This window comes from Castor canadensis, chromosome 18 (assembly GCF_047511655.1).
Source record: "Castor canadensis chromosome 18, mCasCan1.hap1v2, whole genome shotgun sequence".
Lineage (NCBI taxonomy): Eukaryota > Metazoa > Chordata > Mammalia > Rodentia > Castoridae > Castor > Castor canadensis.
The window spans coordinates 7,203,396-7,221,843 of record NC_133403.1 but is presented as its reverse complement, the minus strand read 5'-3'; the positions used below and the strand labels follow the sequence as shown (position 1 = coordinate 7,221,843).

The following is an 18,448-nucleotide window of genomic DNA, read 5'->3' as shown; positions in this document are numbered from 1 at the left end:
GCCCACCTCTCTAAGTTCTGGAGTCAGGTCTTAGATGCTGGCCCCAAACACATAATAATGGGCCAAATATTTTATATTGTTGTGACCATGACCTTTAAAATGCTCAAGTTCTGCCCACTAAAAACCCTAGAGGAGAAACAAATAAGTAGTTAAAGTGACATTTATAATTGGGTCTTTCTTTTTGGTGGTAGTGAAATTTAGAGCCTTGTGCTCACTAGGCTGGTGCTCTACCTCTTCAGTCATGGCCCAGCCCTTATTTGTCTTAGGTGTTTTTGAAACAGGGTCTCACATTCATGCCCAGGCTGGCCTTGACCCCAACTCCTGCTTATGCCTCCCCTATGACTGGGATCACAGGTGTGTGCCACAACACGCATATATTATTGGTTGACATGGAGTCTCAGGACTTTCCCCTTAGCCTGGGATCAACTGCTGCTTTCCATGTTCCAAGTAGCTAATACTATGGGTGTGAGCACTGTGTCCAGCTTGAGTAAGTTCTGTATTTCTGTTGTAACTCTCTTGTACCTTGATAAAGAACATTTATACTCAACCCATGCCTCAGCTCCATGATGCACTCAGTTACTGTTGACTGGCTAGTGTGGCATGTACAGCCACCAGTTCAGTGGACACACTCATGACATAGAAACTGGAAAGAAGCATATCTTATGAGTAACGGTCATTTTTAATTGGTAAACTATCATCATTTTCGTATCAAATCAAATCATTATGTTTTGACTTAGGATCAGTGACTTAACACAGGAGAATGTGTTTCCTAGGATCAGTTCTAGGCCCCAATATAAGTTCGCTTTAAATGCTGTGTGAATCCTGTATCAAAGATAAAAGCAGTAGCAGCATAGGCCAATCACTGCTTTGGTGCATGGAAAGTAAACAGTGTTTAATTTGATGGACCTCAGAGTGGGCAGAATGAATATGGGACTGGGATTCTGTTTCTGAGTTGTAGTATATAGTGTAGGACTTTCTGTTGAATAACCAATTCTTTTCATATAATGTGCAAGCAATTTAGGTAAAAATGCAAGGACTCAGCTTCTCATTTATTTCCTGCTTTTCTTTGTTGTCCTTCCTTTCCAAAGAGAATAATACTTTCCAAGCAGAAAGAAATTTTCATTTCAATTTGCCCAAGAATTTAAATGTAGTTTGTCATTCTCTCTGAAACCAACTAAAGCCTTCCTCTTCCTCCTGTATTTTCAGTACTAAGTATTTAATTACTTATTGTATCATAGTTTTGTGAAGAACACAATGGAAATGAAATAGTTCCCAGTTTGACAGCTGATACAATAAGAAGTGATTAACACACATGATACAAAGTAAAATCTGTGAAGAATAAAAAATTACTTTGTGAGGCTTTGAATGGTGGTTCATGCCTATAATCCCAGCTGCTTGAGAGGTGGAGATTGGGAGGATTGTGCTTCAAAGCCATCGCAGGCAAATAGTTAAGCAAAGTCCTATGTCATATTTTTTTAAATTGGCATGGTGATCATGCCTGTAATCACCGTTACATAAGAAGACTAGTCTGGGCAAAAAACTGGGGATCTATTTAAAAAATAACCTAAGGAGCTGGGAGAGTGGCTTAAATTGGTAGAGTGCTTGCCTAGTAAGCATGAGGCTCTGAGTGGAAACTCCAGTACTACCACAAAAACCTAATATTTTGTATGTCTGACTGCATAAAATCAAATTATAAAACTGCAACCTTATTGTCACTGGTGACAGTATTCTGAGTCAGGTCTCTTAGGTTCACTAGAGTAGGTACAGAAAACTGTGTCCTTCACCTCTGGGAATGAAGCCAGATCTAAAGGACAACATCTTCAGAGAGAGTGGCACAAAAGTTTCTAGCTCTTCTGACCACAGGGAGACAAAGGGATGTGTGCACACGCAATGGTGTGAGAAAAACAAACTCAGTAGAAATAACTGACTGTCAGTAAACTGTTTTATTTTACTATTGTCTAATCTATATTTTATATTTAATGGCAAACTCATAGAGAAACATTGACTTGTAATTAATTGCAAATGCTTCCATAGCATGCTATAATACAGTTTCATGAATTTCCAAACGTGGGAGTAGAGATGAAACTCTTCCACTGAATTGGTGTGCATTTCATACCATGTCAGATTGACTGTTCTGTGTTGTTCATGGTGCCCTAGATGCAAGGCCAAGGCTCTATGTCTCATTTCTTTCCAGTTCTTCCCTTTCCCATCCTTCGTCCAGCCTAGAGGCTGTCCCAGCAGCAGGTGAGGCCATTGTTTCTCCCTTCCCACTTCTGAACACTCCAGCCTCATGTCCACAGTGCGAAATCTTCCCTGAGTGATTCGTACCCACAATTACCAACATACTGAGAGTTACTCTGTTTTCTCCTAGATTCTCCATGTGAGGAGTTACAGGATCCAGAATTTGATGAAGTAAGATTGTGACTCTATTTTTAATCAAGTTTAACTGTGAAAATCTGACCATGTGCATTAAACTTTAAAAGGCATAATTTCCATACTTGGGTGGGTTGAGTGAGATTCTCTTTCCAACTGACTCTGACTGTCTAGGATATATTAGTCACCACATCCATCATAAACTATATGGCAGAAGCACTTCCCTCAGCACCAGTATTCCTCCTTGAATTAAGGATTGTTTAGTGGAAAAAGTAAACGCACTTGAGGGGTACACTCTGCAGGAAGAGTGCCTGTCTTTTCACTGGTTTCCTCTGTAGTATTTTTTTTGGAGGGTGGGGATGCGAGTTATGTAACCATTGACTGAACCACTGTTCCCTGTTTGGTTTACTGAGTCATGAGTAGAAAACCAATCTGTTTAAAGAGCACAGCATGATCTTATCCTCACAATGTTTTATTTCTATAATTGCAGCTGTCCTGCGCAACTTGTGGAAGTGGTATGTATATGAAGTCACTCATATGGTGAGGCAGTAGCTTACTGGCTTTAATCTGGAGGACCATGATTCTGGATTCTTCCTGGGAAAGAAGAAAATTATTTGTATAGAAGTATGGCCATGAGGCTTAATAAAAGTGTGTGAACAAGAGGGAAGACAAAGTTGATCTTGTATGAGCCAGTGTGCCTTCACCTGGTTTGGGCATGAATGGGTGAGCCTCTCTTCTTTTTACTTTCCTCCAGATCACCACTCCACAAAGGAGATAGAATTGGAAAGTGTCAGTGACGATCAAGTTCCAGGTAAGTAACAGCATTCCAGGTATAATCCAGTGGGTGAAGTTCCCAGGAGCAGTACTGTTATTCCTTCTGTTTGGGGGCTGAGGGAGGGATAAAGGAATAAAATAGGAAAATGGATGGGTTCTGTGTTCTTTTCATAGTTTAATGGCATCCTGGTAAGGACTGTTGTGTCTGTCAATATAGCGTGCTTTGTTTCTTGCTCCGTTACGTAAAGATGTTTTTCGCAACCCTTGTTCTTTCCTTCCTGTGCTACTGTTAAACCTCAAACCTGTGGTTGGAATTATGAGCACTTCTTGGCAATTGTGACAAAAAGTATTTAAGTTGAATTAGCTCTTGGTCAGTGATAGAGCAAATATAGTGAGTCACAACTCTGGGAGGCACACACTTGAACCACAAGCCAAAGTTCTAGTGTGGGCCTGTAGAGGTAAGAGAAATAGATTCTCTTGTTCTCATGTTTAAGGACTTAAAGCTGTACCTTTGTGCTTCTCCCCTCACTAGTTATTCCTGCTTTGAGGTACACTACTATGGGTGGATAGCAGAATATTTATCCTTAGATCACTGCACAAGCTCCAGAGTTCTGAGATGTGAAGGGAGAAGCGTGCATGACACTGAGCACATGTCCATTCTGAAGACCTCACCCCAATCACTAACTCTGGAGTGAGGGTGGTTCTTCTCCAGTCCTGTAATTTTTCACAATGTCAAGATTTCCTCTTCAAAGAAAGATAGTTCTTGTCATCTTTTCTTTCTTTCAAAATTCGGCTTTAGTTAGATCATTTCTGTCTTTGTATTGAGTAATTTAATCCTAGATCAGAGCTCCACAGGATAAAGTATGTTGATAGGCAAATGAGTTGGTCAGTGTTACAGAGGACACTGTAGTCTTTGAAGGACCATCATCACCCACCTCCCAGAGTCCGCCATCTTGAATGGTCCTGACTAGGGGCGTATGAATTCTACACCCAAGCTCATCCTGTTTGCCTTAGACCTATTCTGGAAGGTTCAGGAGAGGACACCAAGACAGCTCTGTCACCAAAAGGTAAGAGAACCCTGTTTTTTCCCTGAAATTATTACATGAAGTTGCAGACTTAGAATTGAACTGGAGCCTCTTCACATAGTTTAGTAATGTCCCAGGTCAAAACTCCCTGGCCTTTCCTCCCTAATGCTTCCACAATCTTTTAAGGACCATCCATTTCACACAGTACTCTAAATTGGAAAGTGTGTCTTCTGTTACACATCTCCCTCTCCTCAGCTTACTTGAATTCACTTACAGAAAAGTAATGTGTTTGAAAGGAAAACGTAGGTGCTGGCCCATAGGTTCTAAGTCCCAGTCCACATTTGAATGAAGTTCCGAGATGATCCTTGCATGTCAATATCCAGGCTGGGGAGCAGAGACTTTCCCTGGGATTCCTGACTTTTAAGTTCATCCCTGTTGAGCAGAGGTTCTGACCTTTCCTTTCCAGTTCGGATGTTAGAACCCAGTTACTGTCTATGTGACTAGTGTTTTCTGTGGTTGGAGGCTGTGACCCTGATGGTGGTTTGATCAGGTCAGACTGAGATTTCACTACTGGCCAGAGAAGCCAGAAGGTGCACACTGTGTAATCCAGGACACTGAACACGAAGAGAGAAGGTTTTTGTGGGGGTTTTGTGGGTTGGAGAGATAGAGAGTAAGGGACCGTGAGAGAGAGAAGAGAGAAAGAAGAAAGAGGGGATGTGAATATTGTCTTTTTCCCAAACGGGGACATCACTTAGGCAGAGCATGAATCAAAGTTCCCTATGTGCCTCTCATGACCTCCCTACTCCCTGATGGCCAGCTTTTCCAACAAGTCCATCCTAAAGTCTGTTTCTCTGACCATCCAGAAATCTTCAGCCTGCATAAAGAAAGGCCCTTTATGTTGTACAGGTGAATGCCTCTGCCGTTGGAGCAGTGTTTGCTTTCAGCAGAGAAGATGGTTTTTTATTCAATTGGTTGTGTAGTCTTATCCCACTTTATCTTAAAAAGTGCCCAGTGCAGTGAGAGATGCTTGTCCATCCTCCCTGCAGGTGCAGGATGCAGGCAGAAGACCCAGAGCTATGGGGTCATCATGTCTCTCAAAGTTAGATCAGTGATGACCACATGACCACCATCTTCCTGTTCTACCTAGTCCACAGTTAGGATTAACTGTCCTCTGTTGTCACCAGTTCTCTCTCAAAATGTGAGACCATGAGGAATTCTTTCCTTTTACTCTGGAAGAGGACTAAAGAATGTGACTTCAGGAACCTGAGCGAAGAGTTGCTCTCACAGAGATTCTTGTCTAAAGGAAAAAGATTGCTCTCTGGGGGACATGCTGCTGACCTTCATCTATTGATTACTGCGCCTGTCACCTTGTATAGGGGTTCAGTGCACTCAGAGGGAATGTATGGATAAAAGAAGACAAGAAATGATAAAGACATAACAGAGAAGGGAAAAAGGATGATTCAGTTTCCTCCATGTGCAAACACAGAAGAGCTAGCTGAACATACAGTGTGTTCACAAATCAAATTAATTATGCTGTCATATTAAAGAGAATGCTGAGATAGATGTGCTAGAAATGGTTAAGAATAAAATCATGGAGATGTCAGGACTTGTCTGATTGTAGGATCATCCTATTTGCAGATAGATACTGGAGAATAGAAATTATAGGAAGTACATTTGCACAATCTCTGAAAACTAAGGTACACAGGTGAAGACCTGGTTTGCCAGAGAAATCAGGAGTCCTGAAGGAGGCAGGGGCAGAGGAAAGATGAAGAAGAAAGGGTCTGAGGGAACACATCTGTCAGAGTAGTTAAGGCTAGGTCCACTGGACATTTGACCTTGTTCCAGGAAAAGAGAATGTGCCTCTAAACAGGGTTAGGGTCACTCTTACAGCTCTGGAAATGTAACACAGGGTTCACCCTTTATGGAATAGAATGAGGCAGCTGATTAGTGGATAATTGCGCCTGGGCTTTACTGGTCAGTATTCTCACTCTTTGACCATGGCATTCATTCTTCCTTTTTTTGGTGCTACTGAGGTTTGAACTACTACTATTTAAACCTTGCACCTAGCACTTTTTGTTTTAGTTTAGTTTCAGACAGGGTCTCTTGCTTTTGGTGAGGTTGGCCTCAAACCATGAACCTCTTATCTCCACCTCCTAAATTCTTGGGATTAGAAACCTGAGCCTTCATACCTTGCAATAGTATCTACTTTTGCTATTTGACTTTAAGAGACTATGAGTATGTGCCTGTAGATTTATTGTTTTATTAGCGTTTCTGAAATGCCTTATTATGTTACAGGCTAAAGGTATGATCTGTATGTTTCTTTTCTCCATATTTGTGGACTAATCTTTCTATAAAGAATTCTCTCTTGAAGGTGTTTCCACAGAAATTGCTCAGTGAAAATATGCTCAGAGCAATATTCAAAGGAAACCAGTTTTTTTCATTCTTTACTCCCTGAAACACTGTGTGCAACTAAAGTTGCTTGTGCTACCATGAGCTATAAATACATCAACAATTGGACTCCTCTTTGGGTTTCAGACCAGAGATGTGGAGAACCCCTGTATTGTCTGAGGCATCTTTGGATTCAGAAATGTGACTGGGAAGCGCAGAGCTCTGGGTCTTACTTCAGTCTGATTACTGGGTCAGGAAATACCCAGAGAGTACCATGACCTTGGCTAGAACCAGAATATTATATGTTTGCCAACACTGAAGCCATTGGTCAGGGTTGGTTTTGTTCTGCAGTTCCTCTAGGAGATGAAGAGTGAGGAGTTCTGAGTTAGCACAGGGTGGGAGAGGGAACATGTAAACCTTCCCATAAAGGAGATAAGTTAGAGTTTGACTAAAATTTCTTGTGGCTCTGAACCTAACTGGTTGAGGTAGACGAGGAATGGAGACTTTCTGAAGCCTATTCATACCTGTGCAGTGAGAAGCAAGAAGAGAAAAGGACAGCAAACCATGGTAGAAAAGCAATCTGGGGAAAACCAAACAAACGAAGGCAATGCTGAAGGTTTCCCAATGCGCGATTTCCCATTATACTACAAAGCCATAGCCACGAAGGAAGCATGATGACGGCTACCAATAGCATGGAGTAGAGGGTCCCAGACTAAATTCACACAGCTACACACACCATCTGATGTTTACAAAGTTGCCTAAAACATACAATGGGGGAAAGGAAGTCTCTGTAATAAGTGGTCTTGGGGAAACTGTATACTTGATCACTCCTTCCCATTCTGTGCAAAACCCTTCTGAAAATGGAGCAGAGCCCTTAATGTAAGACCAGAAAGTTTTAAACTAATGAGAGGAATATATAGTGTAAATACTTTAATACATAGCCGTAAGCAATGAGTATAGGTCAGGAAAAAATAACACGAATTGTCAAATGGAAATGTATCAAACTAAAAAGCTTTTTTACAGCAAAGGATACAACACATTAAAGAGACAAACTTCAGTGGAAAAAATTGTTTGCCAGCTCTTAATCTCACAGGGAACTAATATCCAGAATATGAAAAGAACTTTAAAAAGTAAACACAAAATAACAAATGTAAACACCGAAATCGCAGTTCAATCCAATCATTACAAAGGCCACTATTAAAAAGGAAATGCAAATGGCAAGTAAAAACATGGAGAAAAGGTACAACCTCTTAGGCATTAGGGAAATTCAAATAAAAAAGACATTGAGATACCACTAGACTTGTCAGAATGCCCTCTGGCATGAAGATAAAAGCTACAAATATATGTGACTGTGCAGGGACAATTGATCCCCTTATACACTGTTGATGGTAATATCAATTAGCACAGACACTATAGAAGTCCTTAGGAAGCTTCCTCAGTAAACTAAAAATGAGATTGCAATATGACTTTCCCAAGTATACTGGCCAGTCCGATGGTGGGGTATGTTTGGCCATCCATGTGTATCTCATACCCCTAAATCACCTCCTAGGAGAGAGGCATGCATTCATTTGAACTGGTTTTGCCATTCCAGATTCAATACCCTGAAGTAGAGTAGTAAAATTGCACTGATGGGGATGCAACCCATATTTATAGACAACAGTGTAAGTTTCTTAAACTTCATGGAGAGAATTTCCCTGTTTCACTTCACTTGTGTTTTACTTAACCACTGTAGACCATCACACTCATTATAAACCAGAAAATGTTTACTTATGTTCACTTTTTTCATACCAAGTAGAAGCCGTGGGATTTGGTGTATTAAAGAAAGATAAACTTAAGTTCAAGTTCATAGAGCACATAAACAGCTGTGTCCAGTCACATTGGGTGCTAACCCAACTTGACATTCACTTCTTTTGTTTCAAGGCAACGGGATGCAGCAGCCACAAGACCTGAATAAAGGAAGAATGCAACATAATGGAAAAACCATTTTTCTGCAAAATGGTGAGTGTGGTTGCCCTCACTCTTACCTTCACCTTCAACCTCACCCTCACCCTAAACCTAACCCTAAACCCTTAAACTTAGGTGTTGAGTGTTAATAAATGATAATTGTTCAATAATACACAACCTGATTATTTGTGGTACCAACCTGTGGTCTATCCAGCTTACTGTAAAATACTCTTTTCTCTATTGGTCCATGTGATTTCCATAGAGAAGAATATTAAAGTCGTGGTATAACTACAGCCCACAATTTAATGGCGTATTCTTTTCTGGGAATATAAGTTCCTAGGTTACTAATTTTACCAGGAGAAGGAGGTTCTAGAATTACAGTTTGCATTTCTGTTTTGCTTTAGTCCCTACCTCCAGGCAACTGAGAGCCCTCATCATCAGGCTCTACTTTCCATTCGTATGGCCAGCACACTGCTTGGGTCCTCTGTGGCAGTTCCTGTGGCATCTGCAACAACAAATAATTCTGTGTTTCCCTGTGTGTAATGCAGTGCCTTTCTTATGTACCATCATTTGAATTCAGATGGTATTGTGTGTTTCTGGTATAAACATCTGACAGGCACTAGGTTTTTGCTGTGGTCATGTTCCTTGATAGTTCAAATAGGCAGTCTCTTTGTTCTCAAGACCAAAGATCCAACCTCCATTTTTGTCATTATAAGTTCATTCATTCAGCCAATTAGTCCTGTTGCAGTTGGATTATAAGGGAAATGGAAATACCAACGTGTGTCCAAATTCTCAGCCTATTCTTGACCTGTGGAACTGTGTAGTTGGTAACATGTGCTCCCCTGGCACTGTCTGTGTTCTTAAGCTTTCCATATGCCATACAAGGCATTCAAAGGCCACCTGTGATTGTGTTTTTGTGGACATTTTGCAAGCACATTCCTTTAATACTTGAAGTCCTCCCACAAAAGGAGCAAGGGTCTGATGAAGTCAATCTGCTATTGTGCAGGTTGCCTCTGCACATGAGGCATTGGCCACAGTTACTTCATGGGTTATGCAGGAAAGACTCACATATATGTAGAGTATCTTGATGGGAAACCCTGTTTGTTATCGAACTGAGAATTTTCCTTCTCTTATCTTGTGCTTTCTTATGCAGACCAGCAAACACATCTTCATCTGGTGTATTTTCTAGTCAGCAGACTCTAGCTATTTTATCTGCTTTATGATAGAAAGGTAGTTCCAAGTGTGCCTTTCATTCCCAAATGTCTTTCCACATTTCTACCCTCTGAGAAGCTGATGGTTTATGTTGAGTTTTAGAAGGCCACTTACTTATCCATACAGTTAGTCCCTTGACAGTTCAACTGTCTGTGTTTATGTCAAGGCAACTTGTTTCATTTCCCAGTACCATCTATATTGCACTTAAATCAGCACATTGACTACTCCATCTAGTTTTTAAATCCAGCCAGGAAGTGGCAGTAGCAGATTTCATGACCACTGTTGTCAAGCTTAGAGGGTTGCCTCTGGCACAACCATTGGTATACCAGGTGAGTTTTGGTGTCTTTCCTTCCCCTTTCCTTATACTGGGTAGAGACAAGTGCCAAAATTTTATCTAGTATCTTCTGTTCTTCTTTGGAGCATGTGACTGGTCATAGATTGTCCTATAACCCTGCACTTAAAAGTCTAGAAGGTAATGCACTTCATTGCTGCAAATATGCATGACATCTAGCCATTATGGGTGTTTGTGATGAGCCTGAATGGGTTTTCTTTTTTTATTGTTTTATTATTCATATGTGCATACAAGGCTTGGGTCATTTCTCCCCCCTGCTCCCACCCCCTCACTTACCACCCACTCCACCCCCTCCCTTTCCCCCCCACCCCCTCAATACCTGGCAGAAACTATTTTGCCCTTATCTCTAATTTTGTTGTAGAGAGAGTATAAGCGATAATAGGAAGGAACAAGTGGTTTTGCTGGTTGAGATAAGAATATCTATACAGGGAATTGGCTCACATTAATTTCCTGTGCATGTGTGTTACTTTCTAGGTTAATTCTTTTTGATCTAACCTTTTCTCTAGTTCCTGGTCCCCTTTTCCTATTGGTCTCAGTTGCTTTTAAGGTATCTGCTTTAGTTTCTCTGCGTTAAGGGCAACAAATGCTAGCTAATTTTTTAGGTGTCTTACCTGTCCTCACCCCTCCTTTGTCTGCTCTTGCTTTTATCATGTGCTCAGAGTCCAGTCCCTTTGTTGTGTGTGCCCTTGATCTATTGTCCACACATGAGGGAAAACATACGATTTTTGGCCTTTTGGGCCAGGCTAACTTCACTCAGAATGATGTTCTCCTGTTCCATCCATTTACCAATGAATGATAACATTTCGTTCTTCTTCATGGCTGCATAAAATTCCATTGAGTGTGGATTCTTAAAAGCATCCTACAACCAGACTGCAGTGGGAAGATGTAGGTACACTGTAATGGGAGTAGTCTGAGCAATAAATTGTATTTACGCTATCAAGTATGTAGCACACTGTGGTTTGTCTAACGCACTACATCATGTTTCTGTTCCCTTCCACAGCTGAGTAAAATCCTGAGAGAATTCCTGTATTACCTTGATGTTGTCATAGACCCCCACCCAAAATCCATCCCAATACCTTGAAACACCCAATTCACAAGGTTGTTCCTGTATTAATATGCCCAAGGTATGTAATTGGTTATTGGTTGGAAAAATGTGTTAAAGCACTCGGGTTTCCAGTACAGACAGCCTCCGTTTTCTGCTAAATGGTACTATTTGTATCAATATTTGTGCTAAATATGGAATTATGGGGCACCCATACCCTTAATACCCAAAAGGCCTACAATTGTTTTCAGTATAATTTGGGTGGAGAAATTCTGAAAATTTTCTATCAAAACAGCTGATAACTGCTGTTGTCTTTTCCAGCCAAATAACTACTAAGTACTTGACAGATAACTCAGGTTTTTGTAACTTGGAGGTACTGACAGCCTATCCTCTCACTGGGAGGTAACATAACCATTGTTTGAGCTGCAACATCCAGATAGGATCCAGAAGTTAGCATGACATTGTCATTGCAATGAAGCATTGACACCATATCAAGCTTGATGCACTGAACCATATCATCCTGTGACATAATACCCTTTCTAACCCTTCCCATGTGAAAGTGAATTTTTCCTGTTTCTTTTCATCAATAGAAACACTGAGAAAGCATTTAGTATATCAAGGACAAAATGTCAAGTACCCAGAATTTCTCCATTTTGATTCAAGAGCTAGCTATATTAAGTGTGGCAGTGTATAATGGAGGGTGTTACCTTATTTAATTTTATATATTCCACAGGAATAAGCTAGCTGCTGTCAGATTTTCTCAGGCCAATTAAAAAGATCATAAGCGAGTGCAATGGGTTTTACTCTGTTCAGTTCCTGGTTGAAACTGATTATTTCTACATGACCTCCAGGTAGTCTGTACTGTTCTGTAGCCACTACATTGGGAAAGGTGCAGCAGCTTAACTGCTATCCACTTAACCATTCCTCATGTTATTGTTTTCACTGCCCGTATACACAGCTGGTATGCTCTGCTATAGTTTGCAGAGAAAGGCCTGTTATAGTTCAGGAATTGGAGCTGTATGCACCACACATTCCTTTGAGGGAAGATCGCCTATTTGTAGAGTGAGAGAGACATGGTGTTTAATGTTTAATGTGCCCCCCTTGTCTACAAATTCCGAGAAGTGTCTGGAATCCCCAGATCCCTAATTCTTACTTGAATAAAAGTAGTTGTTCATGAGATACCATGCAAGGCTAATGGTCTAAGATTCAAATATAATCTACCATATCTCTGCTATGGTACTAATTAGTTTCTGTCAGTACCAATTAGTTTTTGTCAGCAACATGTATGTCAAATCTTAGGTTTCAGGTGACACTGGCTGATGCAGACTTTTGGCACCATCTTCTTGCTCATTAATACTTTCCACACAAGTTTTCTCATGTAGATATTTGAAGGATTGAAGTGTCTATGATACTGTCATTTATCCACCTGCCTTAAAATTGGGACTCTGACACTCCCATGCTAGTAATACCATCTTGGCCTTCTTCTTCTTGAGTTTTAACAGGTATATGTTCCAGGCAGAGCTTGCAAGGGTAATCAAAGAGCTCACATTATCTTACAATCACACCATTCTCCTCTAATCTCAGGGAAGTGACTAGTGTTGTTAGTTTGCTTGTATATTCAAAGGGTGAATATACAAGCAGAAAATTTGTGTTCATATCCCTATTGTTTGAGAGAAGAGGACATCTCATAACATTCTCCAACATGGCCTCAGAAAATGACATGACCTGCTTTTTAGAGTTCTTATTTTAAATGCTGAGTTTCCAAACTCTACTTCATCTAAGATTCAAAGAATTTCAGTAAAATCCTTTAATGTGAGATCTTGTTTCTCAGGTGACTTCTAGATAAATATAATCTACCATATCTCTGCTATTTTTACTGACCCATACAGTGGCCCTCTGCCACTATGAAGTTTATCTTCAAGAAATTCCTGCAGGGAATAAATACCTGAGTAATTAAGTACATATCATAAAACACTGTCCCTCCAGTATTCTAGTCACATTCATTTCTTATTACCATGAAACTTTTTTGATGTCTTACAAGTTTTAATTGTGTAATATTTCATTGTAATTTTCAATTTAACTTCATAATATACTGCTGACCTTATGATTCTCTGCAAAGAAAGTCTTCTACCATCTAATGCTGGAAATTATGCGATGCCATTTTAGTATGTATCTAAAACTCTGATCCACTTGCATGTCTTTTGCCTCTGGAACAAAACCCTCAAAATCTCATTCCTTCCCACACCCTCATTCTGAGCAATCAAATTAAGACCTTCTTCCATAGACGTCATACCTGTGTCAAGTCTAAATGCACTCCTTAATCCAGGTCAAATGCCTGGGATGAATATTCAGTTTCTCCCCAAGTGGACTAATACTTCCTCAGAGGAGTTGTTGGAGACATGTTACTAAATGATAACAACCTCCAAAGATATTGCAGAAAAAAACACTTCCCTCATGTCTCATCAGCTGAATATACCCACACACAGGCTCTGAGCAGGGCAATCAATGATAAGCAGCTTACACTACAAGATATAGATCCTCTGACCATGGGTTCTCTATTGCAGAATGTTAAAGAGATCACATCACACTGAAGGGTCTAGGACTTCCATGGTACTGGACACAATCTCTTCACTGCATAGTCAATGAAAATTTCAGTCAATCAACTGTTCACCAACAAAAGGAGTTTCATCCCGATTGGGCACCACTGGAAATATAGGCTTCACAGTATCATATGGTATCACAAAAGAGGCTTTATTTGGGATATTTGTAAGAATTAATTCAGTATGATTTAGTTTTTCAAGACTCTCATGAGCAAAAATGGGTGGCCCTGTGGATCACTTCAAGAGAATAACTTTAAAATAACTTGTATTTTAATGAATCAGTTGATGGGAGGCCATGAAAGGAGGAGTGATACAGATAAAAGGATTCAAGCTGCTCATGGGAGATGCATGGCCAAGACAGAAATAATGCTTCCTACACTTGGATAAATTAGGAAAACTTGAGATATGTGAGGATGACATAGATAGCTTTACAGGCTAGTTCTCATCAGATAACCCTGAAAGAGACTTTGGAATCACTCATGGACAACTTGTTTTACTGTCACTAGTGCTTGAATCCAGTGAAAAGCTCCCAGTAAACATGCTTCTGATGAGCCATTTCCACAAACCTCCAGACAATCACCTGTGCAGCAAGAAGGGTGAAAAGTGCAGGACAGTTCAGGGCAAGATGTCCTTAGACAGTGTCATAAAATTCCAGATTAGGGACATAGTAACATGTAGCTTGCTTAGCCTGCTTTGGAACTCTTGTGCGATGCATCATCTTTGCTTAAGTCCCTAATCTCTGAATGTCCCTAGCTTCACTGAAGTCCCATCATGAGTATCAGAATCCTTTGAATGTAGAAGAGAGGTTGATACTGTAGAACCCAACTCAGTGGGTAATAAGTGTGACACTCCGGGACCCTGTGCTCATTGGGATGTCACAGGCAGAATCTCATTGTGGAGGAAACTGATCAGTATGCCTGGAGTGCCTGAAACCTATATCCTTTGATCTGCAGAAGAGAAAAGACAGTTCCCAGAGATGGTCACAAACTAGCAAGTGCAAGGAAAGGTGTTCCCACTCTTGAAATTTCTCATTGTGGCTGGCTTGGAACACACTGGACCCAGTGACTAACCAGCAACTCTCAGATGGCACATGCCTGAGTGAGGTCTAGATCCGCGGATGGGATACATGAGGTCAGTCATCCCCTTCATGGTCCATCATTTCCCTGGCAGGAAACTGAGCCCTGTGAACTGGTTTATGCCACTGGTGACATGATCAGGATGGGAAAGTATAGTAATAATTCAAATTAACATTTTAACTAAGGGAAAGAGGAAGACATCTTCATTTTCACTCCAATTTTTCCTAGGAAAATTAGGTGATGGCTAGAAAAACGACATTAGAAGTCACCCACTGAGGTAGACTTGGTCAGTGCTATCAGCTACACTGATTGCATCTGACCCAGAGAACAGAAGAATGGTATTTGTCTCATTTCCTCATGGGACCTGAGCACTGTGTCAGTCTTTAGTACTGCCATCCCATGTGTTGCAGTAATAGCTTTATCCACAGGTTGCAGCTCAGAGGTGTGAACAATGTATTAGATGAGACATTGTTGGATCCAAAGAAAGGTCTATGAGCCCTTGAGTCATCATACCCATCAGTATGTGTGTTTGGTGATATAGGAGATATAAGGGGCGGGGGGCTCCCAGCCTTCTGCTGAATGCAGGAAGTGATGTATATATACCAACACTGATGCGATGGCACAGGGTGCAGGTGAGTCTAGCAAATCTTCCCAGAGGTACACTTGGGAAGGCAGCTGAGTCAACACAGCCTGGGGATGGGGCCACCTGCAAACCTGGACATACATGGATAAGCAACAGTGATTTCCTATCAGGTGAGATGAGGGTGAGAAAATAAAAGTAGACAGAGGGAGTTCTTTTGTTTCACACTGATTTTTAAAATCCACAAAGGCAAGTGACAGAAGTGTGAGACAATCAGAGCAGTCTTTTCTGTGTGTGTATGTGGGGGTGTGTGTGTGGAGTACAAGGATAGGGCAGAGTTTCCTCAAGGCTTTTCACAAAGGATTTGCAATTGAAAAGAGCTGCGGTATGGGATTGTCCACTAAGATTTTACAATTGTCACTAGGAAAAGTCACATGGTGCCTGTGTCTCAGTAGCTTTTTTGCCCCTATATGCTAGCCTACCATAAAGGGTTAATTATATTTAAGTGTTGGGAGCACTTAGACAAATAGAATCTGTGTGCAGGTGTAAGCAGAAGTTTGAACTGAAGAAGAAGGGAGGGCAGAAACAGTGTACCCCTCTCCTATATGTACACCTGGGGTAGGAGGAATAATGGATAGTTTATGTCTCCCTGTGGGCCAGACTAGACTATGACTTGAGAGAAGAATCTGGCCCAAGACCAAAACAGTTTTGTTGTTGTTCATTAGGTGGAATTAACTCAAAATTTACTACTTTAGTGTGAATATGTCAGTGGTGTATAGTACATCTCCAGTGTTTGGTAACTACCACTTCCTCCTAGTGCTAAAACATTTTCATCACTCTTTCAGGAAATCCAACACCCACTAAGGAGTATTTTTCCAGTAGTAGCAAACAACAGTATTCGTCTTTTTCTCGGGCTGGGCCCCTGAATAGGTCATGGCAGTTGAGATTCTTGTGGGGAGACTGATAACCCACAAGTATATATTGCTTGTGTTACAGATCATTGTAATGTGCACTTGGTCTTTTATCTTCTGAAGAAAGAATGGGTAGTGAACATTTGTGACTGCTGTAATGTTGGAGCCACAGGCGAGAGTTACTGACTCTCCTGGGGACATAGTCAGTGAGGGCTCCTGTATCACCATAGCAGCAGAACTGGACCCTCAGATGTTCTCAAACACATATTAGGAATGAAGAAGGAAGACGGAAGTTAAAGCTAAAAGCTGTGTTCTGAAATCTCTATCTTGAATAGCTAGTAAGGAGAAGTACAAGGGATAGGTAAACAACCATTGTGTGAACATTGGAACGTTCCTTTGGCCTGCATGCTGAGTTTGACCTTCTGATGGACCTTTGTTTCCTACTGAGGTTACTGCATGAAGTGGGTTTGTTTGTGTGGTATATAATGCAAATGTGTGTCCTTCACACTTCCCTTTAAGCATATGGTCCTCATCTCTGGGAGCAGTGGCATCAACTGCTTGAGACACAGTGAGGCTATGATGTGGATTTGCCCCTGTGAGGAAACACCTGCTGTAACATTTTTCACAGGACAGTGAACAACTGTCTAGTGTCAAATGAAGTTGAACGACTTGAGTTTCCTTAAGTCTTCTGAAAAGGACCATAGTTTCCCCTTGGGTTCTCTTGATCTAAAGAGGTGTGGTCTAATTCACTTAGTTCATTTAACAAGAGACTGGCTGATTTACTTTTTGCCATTGACAATACATTTCCTTGGCAAACTCACATTCATCCTTTCTTCTTTTCTCATTCTTGTTTATATGTATTTTTTCTGAGGTGTTGAAGTCCTGTCCTAGTTTCTGCAATTCAGTTTTAGTGTTCAATAGTCTTATTTTTAACTAACTTTTATGATTGGAAGAAAAGAATTCTTCCCTGAATTAAAAACCCTGTCTTGACAGCTTTTACTGGCATGTGGTGGACCTGTGTGGAAATTTCGTCTGGGGCTCTCCCACAAGTCCCTGTAAAGATACACTTGTTGGGCCCCAGCCAGAAGGTGACAGAGGCACCAGACCAATGTCATATGGTAACTCCTATGTAGAATTCAGAGGAAACAGTCTTGAAGGAGAGGTTATAGCCTTTTTGCCAAAGACCCAGACACATCCATATATTGACTTCTCCACTGTCACTGTGTCTGCTGTGGTACGATAAAGCTGGGTGGTTTCAATGTTTGATGACGCATTGTCTCATGTCTCCACACAATCCATTTGTACCTGTAATCTCCTGTCCATCTCCTCGTGTGGTTTATAAGACAACTATGAGAAGTTCTCCATGACGGAAGCAAAAGAATAAGAATAAGAATAAGAAATTCAGTAAAGAAACAGAGCATTCTTCACAATGTATACAGCTATTTTTCCTCTAATGAAAAGCAGACATGCACTGATCTAGGATAGCTTGGTTGCAAAAAGATACCTTTCTTCTCCTTTTCCTTCTTCTTTTCCTCTTCTTCTTCCCCCTCTGGTTCTGGTTCTGGTTCTGCTTGTACTTCTGCTTCTGCTGCTTTTGTTGTTGTTGTTGTTGAGATGTGGTCACACTAGTTAGTCTGGGTGGATCTCAGTCATCGTTTGTAGTCCAGACTGGCCTTGAAGTCAAGTCCTTAGCCTCCCAAGTGCTGAGAATTTAGATGTGTTCCACGACACCCAGGTGTGCTTTAATAAATTGAAAGAGTGATCACCCATATCAGAAAGAGCAACCAGCTGCTCAGGGTTGAATAATATTCAAGCCTGGAATCTGTGTTCATGCACCTGGAGAACTAGTAGAAATTTGAGATCATTTGGTGCTGTGGTCTGCAGGGTTTTGTCTCCCTTTCCTCCTCTCCCCCAAAAGCCACATTTTGAAATCCTACCCAAGATTATGATATTAAGAATTTGGATACTTTTGACTTGACTGTAACATGGATGGGATTAGTGCCCTTATGAAACAGGACAAAGTGAGCATACTTGCCACTTGCACCCTGTATAGAAATAATGAGAATGTACCATCTATAAACAAAAGTGAAGGTTCACACCAGATTATGTTCAGTGTCCTGATGATAGATTTCCATTATCTAAATCTGTGAGGAACACATGGCTGTTTTTTA

At 40.9% G+C, this 18,448-nt stretch overlaps 1 long non-coding RNA gene across 2 annotated transcripts in view; it reads left to right on the top strand.

Annotated features, from left to right (window-relative positions):
• The first annotated feature begins 2,731 nt into the window (after positions 1-2,731).
• The window catches only part of LOC141418782 (uncharacterized), a 43,313-nt gene continuing 27,596 nt past the window's right edge, over positions 2,732-18,448 (top strand). Inside the window, exons 1-5 of one of the 2 annotated variants that reach the window (XR_012443422.1) lie at positions 2,732-2,888; positions 3,128-3,184; positions 4,162-4,214; positions 8,481-8,558; positions 11,069-11,192. This is a non-coding gene — a long non-coding RNA (uncharacterized lncRNA). Of the gene's footprint in view, positions 2,889-3,127; positions 3,185-4,161; positions 4,215-8,480; positions 8,559-11,068; positions 11,193-18,448 lie in introns of those variants that run through there. The other variant, XR_012443421.1, reaches the window with a different exon arrangement.